Raw genomic sequence first — 7120 nt, forward strand, 5'->3', positions numbered from 1 at the left:
GTGCTTTAGTAGACCATGTTGGTCCTCAAAAGCCCCCATGAATAAATTTGGTGCCCATACCTGTTCCTTTGGTTTGGATGTAGAAATTTTCTTTGTATGTAAAATAGTTGTGGTCTAGTATGAATTCTATGGATCTCAGGATGAATTCTTTTTGGGTTGGTGTCATGACTGTATCGTTGTCCAAATATATATTTGTAGCATTTAGGCCTAGTGAGTGTATGATGTTGCTGTATAGTGATGTTACGTCCAACGTGGCCCAGATGAAATCATCTTGCCACGTGACTTCCTTTAGGTTCTGAATGAGGTGTGCTGAGTCTTTGAGGTAGGATGGGAGCGTGATGACGTATCTCTGGAGGATGCCGTCGATGTATTCTGACAGGTTTGAGGAGGGGGGGGGGAGCAGGGTCACTAGTGTGGTGACAGGAGGAGGGGGAGCATGGTCACTAGTGGGGTGACAGGAGGGTGAAGCAGGATCACTAGTGGGGTGACAGGAGCAGGGTGAAGCAGGATTACTAGTGGGGTGACAGGAGGAGAGGGAAGCAGGGTCACTAGTGGGGTGACAGGAGGAGAGGGAAGCAGGGTCACTAGTGGGGTGACAGGAGGAGAGGGAAGCAGGGTCACTAGTGGGGTGACAGGAAGAGAGGGAAGCAGGGTCACTAGTGGGGTGACAGGAGGAGAGGGAAGCAGGGTCACTAGTGGGGTGATGGGAGGAGAGGGAAGCAGGGTCACTAGTGAGGTGATGGGAGGAGAGGGAAGCAGGGTCACTAGTGAGGTGATGGGAGGAGAGGGAAGCAGGGTCACTAGTGTGGTGACAGGAGGGTAAAGCAGGATCACTAGTGGGGTGACAGGAGGAGAGGGGAGTAGGGTCACTAGTGGGGTGACAGGAGGAGGGGGAAGCAGGGTCACTAGTGAGGTGACAGGAGCAGAGGGAAGCAGGGTCACTAGTGGGGTGACAGGAGCAGAGGGGAGCAGGGTCACTAGTGGGGTGACAGGAGCAGAGGGGAGCAGGGTCACTAGTGGGGTGACAGGAGCAGAGGGGAGCAGGGTCACTAGTGGGGTGACAGGAGCAGAGGGGAGCAGGGTCACTAGTGGGGTGACAGGAGCAGAGTCACTAGTGGGGTGACAGGAGCAGAGGGGAGCAGGGTCACTAGTCGGGTGACAGGAAGGGGAGCAGGGTCACTAGTGGGGTGACAGGAGGAGGGGGGAGCAGGGTCACTACTGTGGTGACAGGAGGAGGGGGGAGCAGGGTCACTAGTGGGGTGACAGGAGCAGAGGGAAGCAGGGTCACTAGTGGGGTGACAGGAGCAGAGGGAAGCAGGGTCACTAGTGGGGTGACAGGAGCAGAGGGAAGCAGGGTCACTAGTGGGGTGACAGGAGGAGGGTGAAGCAGGATCACTAGTGGGGTGACAGGAGCAGGGTCACTAGTGGGGTGACAGGAGGAGGGTGAAGCAGGATTACTAGTCAGGTGACAGGAGGAGGGGGAGACTGTCCGCATAGCCATTGGACTTCTATGGTCCAGCAACTCTACAGTTCCTACATCCTTCTGATTGGCGGTTTGGCCCCAACCTAAGGGTGATTGGACAAGTCCGGCTGCACCAACCCTTATTTTTATTTTTTTGCAACCCTCACTGTGGTTGCACCTAACCTATGAGCGCCTTTCTCTCCTTGTGTGCAGTTGCGGTGAGGATATGGAAACAGGAGCTAAAGGCAGGAGTGTGAGAAGTCCTGTCCTCACTTCTCTTGATGGGATCTCACAGCAATATAGGATAGGTCATCAATAACAGATCAACGGGGTCCATGCCAATCAGGCTGAAGAGAAGGCAGCAGTGTGTAATCTGTGGTGCAGATTTTAAGTCTGCAGTAGGTCACGTTATGGTAGGAGCTTTAATTTCTGGTCTCACATTTTGCAATGCAGAAAGTGAAATCTGCACCAAAACAGCAGTATTTTGGCAACAAAAGCACATCATTTAGTGCATTTTTTTATTGTTGATTTCTAGCAGAAATGCAGTCTTTTTCTGACAGCAAATCTGCAGCATTTTAGTTACATGTGAATGTAACCTTAGTGCGTTGTACATGTATAGTCTCTAACACTCCCTGATATTCAACTGCACTCTGGGTGGGACCACTGCCAAAGTACCCATCCAACAAGCATTGTGCATGGATCATAATTAGTTGACTGGGACAAGTGCAAGATGCTGCTCACTAGGTGTCAGAATGGTGCCTCGGCCGTAGAACCTTTCCATACCCAATGTCAGATTGGACAGCAATGTCTGCACAGTACCTTAATGATGATCCATCCTTTGGATAGTTTATGATGATCTGATGGCTGGGGGTGCCACATGTTGGACCCCCACCAATCAGATGCTCATGAACTATTCAAAAGACAGATCATCCTTAAAGGGGTTTTGCCATCACATACAATGTGGGAATATCACTAGGATATGTCCCCATTCTTTGATAGGTGAGGGTCCCACTTCTGGAACCTGCACCTACAACGAGAACACAGTGGGGAAATAAATGAATGGCGCACTGCACATGCGCAGCCGCCATTCATTCATGTCAATGGGGCCTCCCAAAATAGCCAAGAGCTGGCTCGGCCATTTCCATCTGCCCCATAGAAATGAATGCGCAGGGGCTGCCTGTGCGCTCCCATTCGCTTGTATTGGAACAGTGCTTGTGGACAGACCCCGCGGTCCTCCAGCCACAGCTCTCTGTGCTCAGTTTTCCTTGTAGGTGTGGTCCCAGAGGTGGAACCTGCACCTATAAGACAATGGCTAATATATGCCCCCATTGTATGTTAAAAAAAAAGTGCACAACCCCTTTTAAATAAAACCCCTCAAGTGTTTTGTTCACTTCCATACAGAGTGAAAATATACTGAAACCCACCAGCCATTTAGCAGAGAACCTCTAGTGGAGACAAGCAGCCGATAGCCAGCAGGGGGCTGTAAACATGTTTTATTGTAACAGACGACAAATTAATGTGCGTTTAGAGCCAGCGCACCATACAGCGCTGGAAGTGGAATGTAACAATGCAGAATGGGATGTCCGCCATCAGTCTCTCTTCTTATACTCATCCAGGTTGGCGAGGATATAGCCTGATGGAACCAGGAAGGTGATCATAAATGTTGTGAGGCCAATAACCGTTTCCTGCAGAAAGAAAAAAGGCGCTGTAATACCCTCTTATCCGGATTAAAAAGCATGAAAGTAGTTTATCAGTAAGAGTAAAGCCTGTTTGCTCACGTCGAAACATGCGTGGCAGACTCCACACCGGACAGTAGGTTTATCCTGCCACAGATGTGAAAAGCCTAAACCAGAAGATCTCAAAACCAGATCAAAACTCATCCGTTTTGTCCCCATGCATCATCAATAGGGACAAACAGATCAGGGAGCATTCCTGCAAGCTGCTGACTTGACTGGTTTGAGAAAAGAACAAACTGGATCCAGCACTAAAAACAATGCAAGTCAATGGCGCTGGATTAGTTTGTTCCAGATCCGGCACCCATTGCCTTGCATTGCTTTTAGAGACAGATCCGGTTTGTTCAGATTTGATACAACTGCATCTGAACGGATGCATCCTGATGTACTACATTAAACTGAAGCATTGCTCCGGTTTTTAAATCCGATTCTGAACCGAACCGAAGCGATTCTGAACCGAACAAAGCGCAGATGTGGAAGCAGCCTTACAGAAGCAGTGTGCACAATGATATGCCGTAAGTGATCAGAGCCTCCACCAATGGAAGTGTGGCCGGACCATAAACTATGGCATTACCCTTCAAGGATTCCCAGAAAGTAATGCCAAGGGGCACACCTGAAAATAAAAATAAAGTACCGTCCTCCGTCACCCCTGCGATATCCACAGTGAAGAGAAGGCTGCGCTTGTACAAGTGATGCATTCTCTTCATAGAGCTGATCAGCGGGGGTGCAGGGTGTCAGACCCCCACTGATCTGAGATCGATTACCTATCCTGAGACTAGGTCAATAGTAAAGTGTAAAGAACTGCTTTTCAAGGGCAAGTCCATATCAATCACCTATTATGAGCAGAGATGATCCATATTATACTCAATAATATAACCCAATTGAAACCAGTCTGCTGCTAATAGCAACCAATCACAGCACATCTTTCATTTTTCAAGAGTACCATTAGAGATTAAAGCTTTGCAGCGACTGGTTGCTATAGGCAACAACATCTTCCTAGTATTCCGTTTTATACCCCTCCCCTCATTGCTCTAAGCACCACATACAATGGACAAGCCTTAGATGTGAAGGCAGCAGCACTACCTGTAATCGGTAGACAAGCCGCTCACTGCTCAGCAGACACAGGCGACACTGGAGCAGCCATGTCCCCTCAACAAGGGCGCCATTCAGACTGCCCTGAGGCTGCTAAAGGCAAGGAGGCTAAGAAACCGCAGAGAAATGGCGGAACCCCAGGACACCCCGCACTACAGGGCAGGCACACACGGACTCATGGCTCACCACTGGGCTGCACACGGCATTTGCCGCGTGTGACGCCATTCCCCTTCTGGAGACGAATTGTGCCAAGCGGGGCACCCGGAAGAGACGAGTCACTGCGGAGGACATGCTGCTCTCGGCTACACAGACACCTGCGGCAAGGTCGGCAAAACGGAAACGGCTTCGCCGGCTGTGTTATATAGCCACGCAGTCACGTGATCGGAAAGGGGCTGTGGCTCAGCGACTGAACACTAGAGGGGAGAACCGCCGCCATTTTATAGGAGTTCAGTCAGTGCGTTTTCTAGCGATCTCTCTCCACTGTGAATTGATTACCAGTCATCAGCCGTTCGTGTTCTTCTACAGTGCACCTAAAATATAGAGCTTACCTGTTTGTATTTATTCAGTCCTGAAGTTTGGCCTGGGCTCAAGGTCATAAATACTGCATGGAAATTGCATGTCATCTTATATTCACTAGCCTAGCATACCCCCAACTTTAGAGAATCGGGGACAATATATGCAGCCCACCAGCCATTTTGTCATACTAGGCCACGCCTTTAACTCCGCCCAAAGCTCACTTATACACAACCAGCCCCCTTAACAGTCCCCCTTTGTGCCAGGACACTGTAGTCATGCCCACATTGCAGGGCCGGCTCCAGGTTCATGTGGGCCCTTGGGCGATAAATCCCAGTGGGCCCCCGTGAGGCATTTTTTTACATTGACATGTCCCCCTGTGGCTCCCACACGGTATAATGACCCCCAGTGACCCCTATACAGTATAATGACTACTAGTGGCCCTTCACACAGTATAATGACTACTAGTGGCCCTTCACACAGTATAATGACTACTAGTGGCCCTTCACACAGTATAATGAACCCCCAATCCCCCCCCCCCCCGTATTATGACCACCTGTGGCCCTGCATTCAGAATAATAACCCCCAGTCGCCCCCATTCAGAATAATGACCCCCAGTAGCCCCCACACTGGGGGAATACTGTATGGAGGGGGCTCTGGGGGTCATTATACTAAATGGGGGACACTGAGGGTCATTATACTATGTAAAGGGCCCTCACAGTATAATGACCCCACAGCGACACTCCATGCAGAATAATGACCCCTAGTCGCCACCACACTGGGGGTTATACTGTATGGAGGGGGCACGAGGGGTTATTATATTTAATGGGGGCTCTGGTGGTCATTATGCTAAATGGAGGGTCAATGGGGATCGTTATACTAAATGGGGGGCACTGGGAGTCATTATACTGTGTAAGGGGCCCTCACAGTATGATGAATGACCCCCCAGTGGCCCCCTCACATACCTATCATTGCAGGGGAGCTGGTCGTCCTGTCCATCACTAACCGCAGCTCCCTGCGCTCTTTCTCTCCTCCGGCCCGCTGCAGCAGTGAGCCAGGCCTGGAGCAGAGAAGGAGATGTGCAGTGATGTAGCTGGAACTGACTGGGCCCCACAGCAAATTTTAGTACGCCCCCCTCCTCCCCAATGTGTGTTCACATCACGTTTTCCTATCGGTTTGATGTATACAAATGTGCAGCGCTCCACGTTTTTGTATCCTGCAGAGTCAAGTAAAAAATGCATACGTTAACGTATATGGTTTTTTACAATGGAACTGTATGGTGACCGGACGCCACTGTACGGCATCAGTCTGAGGCATCTGGTAACGCATACATTTTTGGTATACATTAAATGGATGGCACAAATGGGATGTGAACCCAGCCCTAGTGTCAGAATAAGCCCCAGTACACAGCAGAGCAGCGTGGCGGAGAGGGGAGGCCGCCATGTACTGACAGAGCGCTACCTGGTCCTGCTGGTCAGGGATGAGGACTGTGCTTCCCAAGGATCATTTTCTACTGGGAAATACAGTGCACAATATAATACACTAGAATCCATATAATATAAAGATATTAGCCCTACCCCCAAATAATAATACAATTAGGGGGTCATTTATTACATAGAAATACGTCTGTTAGGCTACTTTCACACTTGCGTTCGGGGCTCCGCTTGTGAGTTCCGTTTGAAGGCTCTCACAAGCGGCCCCGAACGGATTCGTCCAGCCCTAATGCATTCTGAGTGGATGCGGATCCGCTCAGAATGCATCAGTCTGGCACAGTCTGTCCTCCGCTCCGCTCAGCAGGCGGACACCTGAACGCTGCTTGCAGCGTTCGGGTGTCCGCCTGGCCGTGCGGAGGCGCGCGGATCCATCCAGACTTACAATGTAAGTCAATGGGGACGGATCCGTTTGAAGTTGACACAATATGGCTCAATTTTCAAACGGATCCATCCCCCATTGACTTTCAATGTAAAGTCTAAACGGATCCGTTTGCATTATCATGCAAACGTATACGTTCTGAACGGATGTAAGCGTTTGCATTATAGGTGCGGATCCGTCTGTGCAGATACCAGACGAATCCGCACCTAAACGCAGGTGTGAAAGTAGCCTTAGGCTACTTTCACACTAGCGTTCGATCGGATCCGTTCTGAACGGATCCGATCATATTAATGCAGACGGAGGCTCCGTTCAGAACGGATCCGTCTGCATTAAATTGGCAAAAAAAAAGCTAAGTGTGAAATTAGCCTGAGCAGATCCGTCCAGACTTTTACATTGAAAGTCAATGGGGGACGGATCCGCTTGAAGATTGAGCCATATTGTGGCATCT

The 7120-nt window shown here is 49.9% G+C and overlaps 1 long non-coding RNA gene across 1 annotated transcript; it reads right to left on the minus strand.

Moving 5' to 3' along the window:
• Window positions 1-2940: 2940 nt before the first annotated feature.
• On the minus strand, window positions 2941-5209 carry LOC122920841. Its single transcript, XR_006386943.1, has 2 exons — window positions 4474-5209; window positions 2941-3147 (listed from the first exon to the last, which is right to left on the minus strand). It is a non-coding gene; the product is annotated as an uncharacterized LOC122920841 (long non-coding RNA).
• Window positions 5210-7120: the final 1911 nt, after the last annotated feature.

Source organism: Bufo gargarizans, chromosome 10 (genome assembly GCF_014858855.1).
Source record: "Bufo gargarizans isolate SCDJY-AF-19 chromosome 10, ASM1485885v1, whole genome shotgun sequence".
Taxonomy (NCBI): Eukaryota; Metazoa; Chordata; class Amphibia; order Anura; family Bufonidae; genus Bufo; species Bufo gargarizans.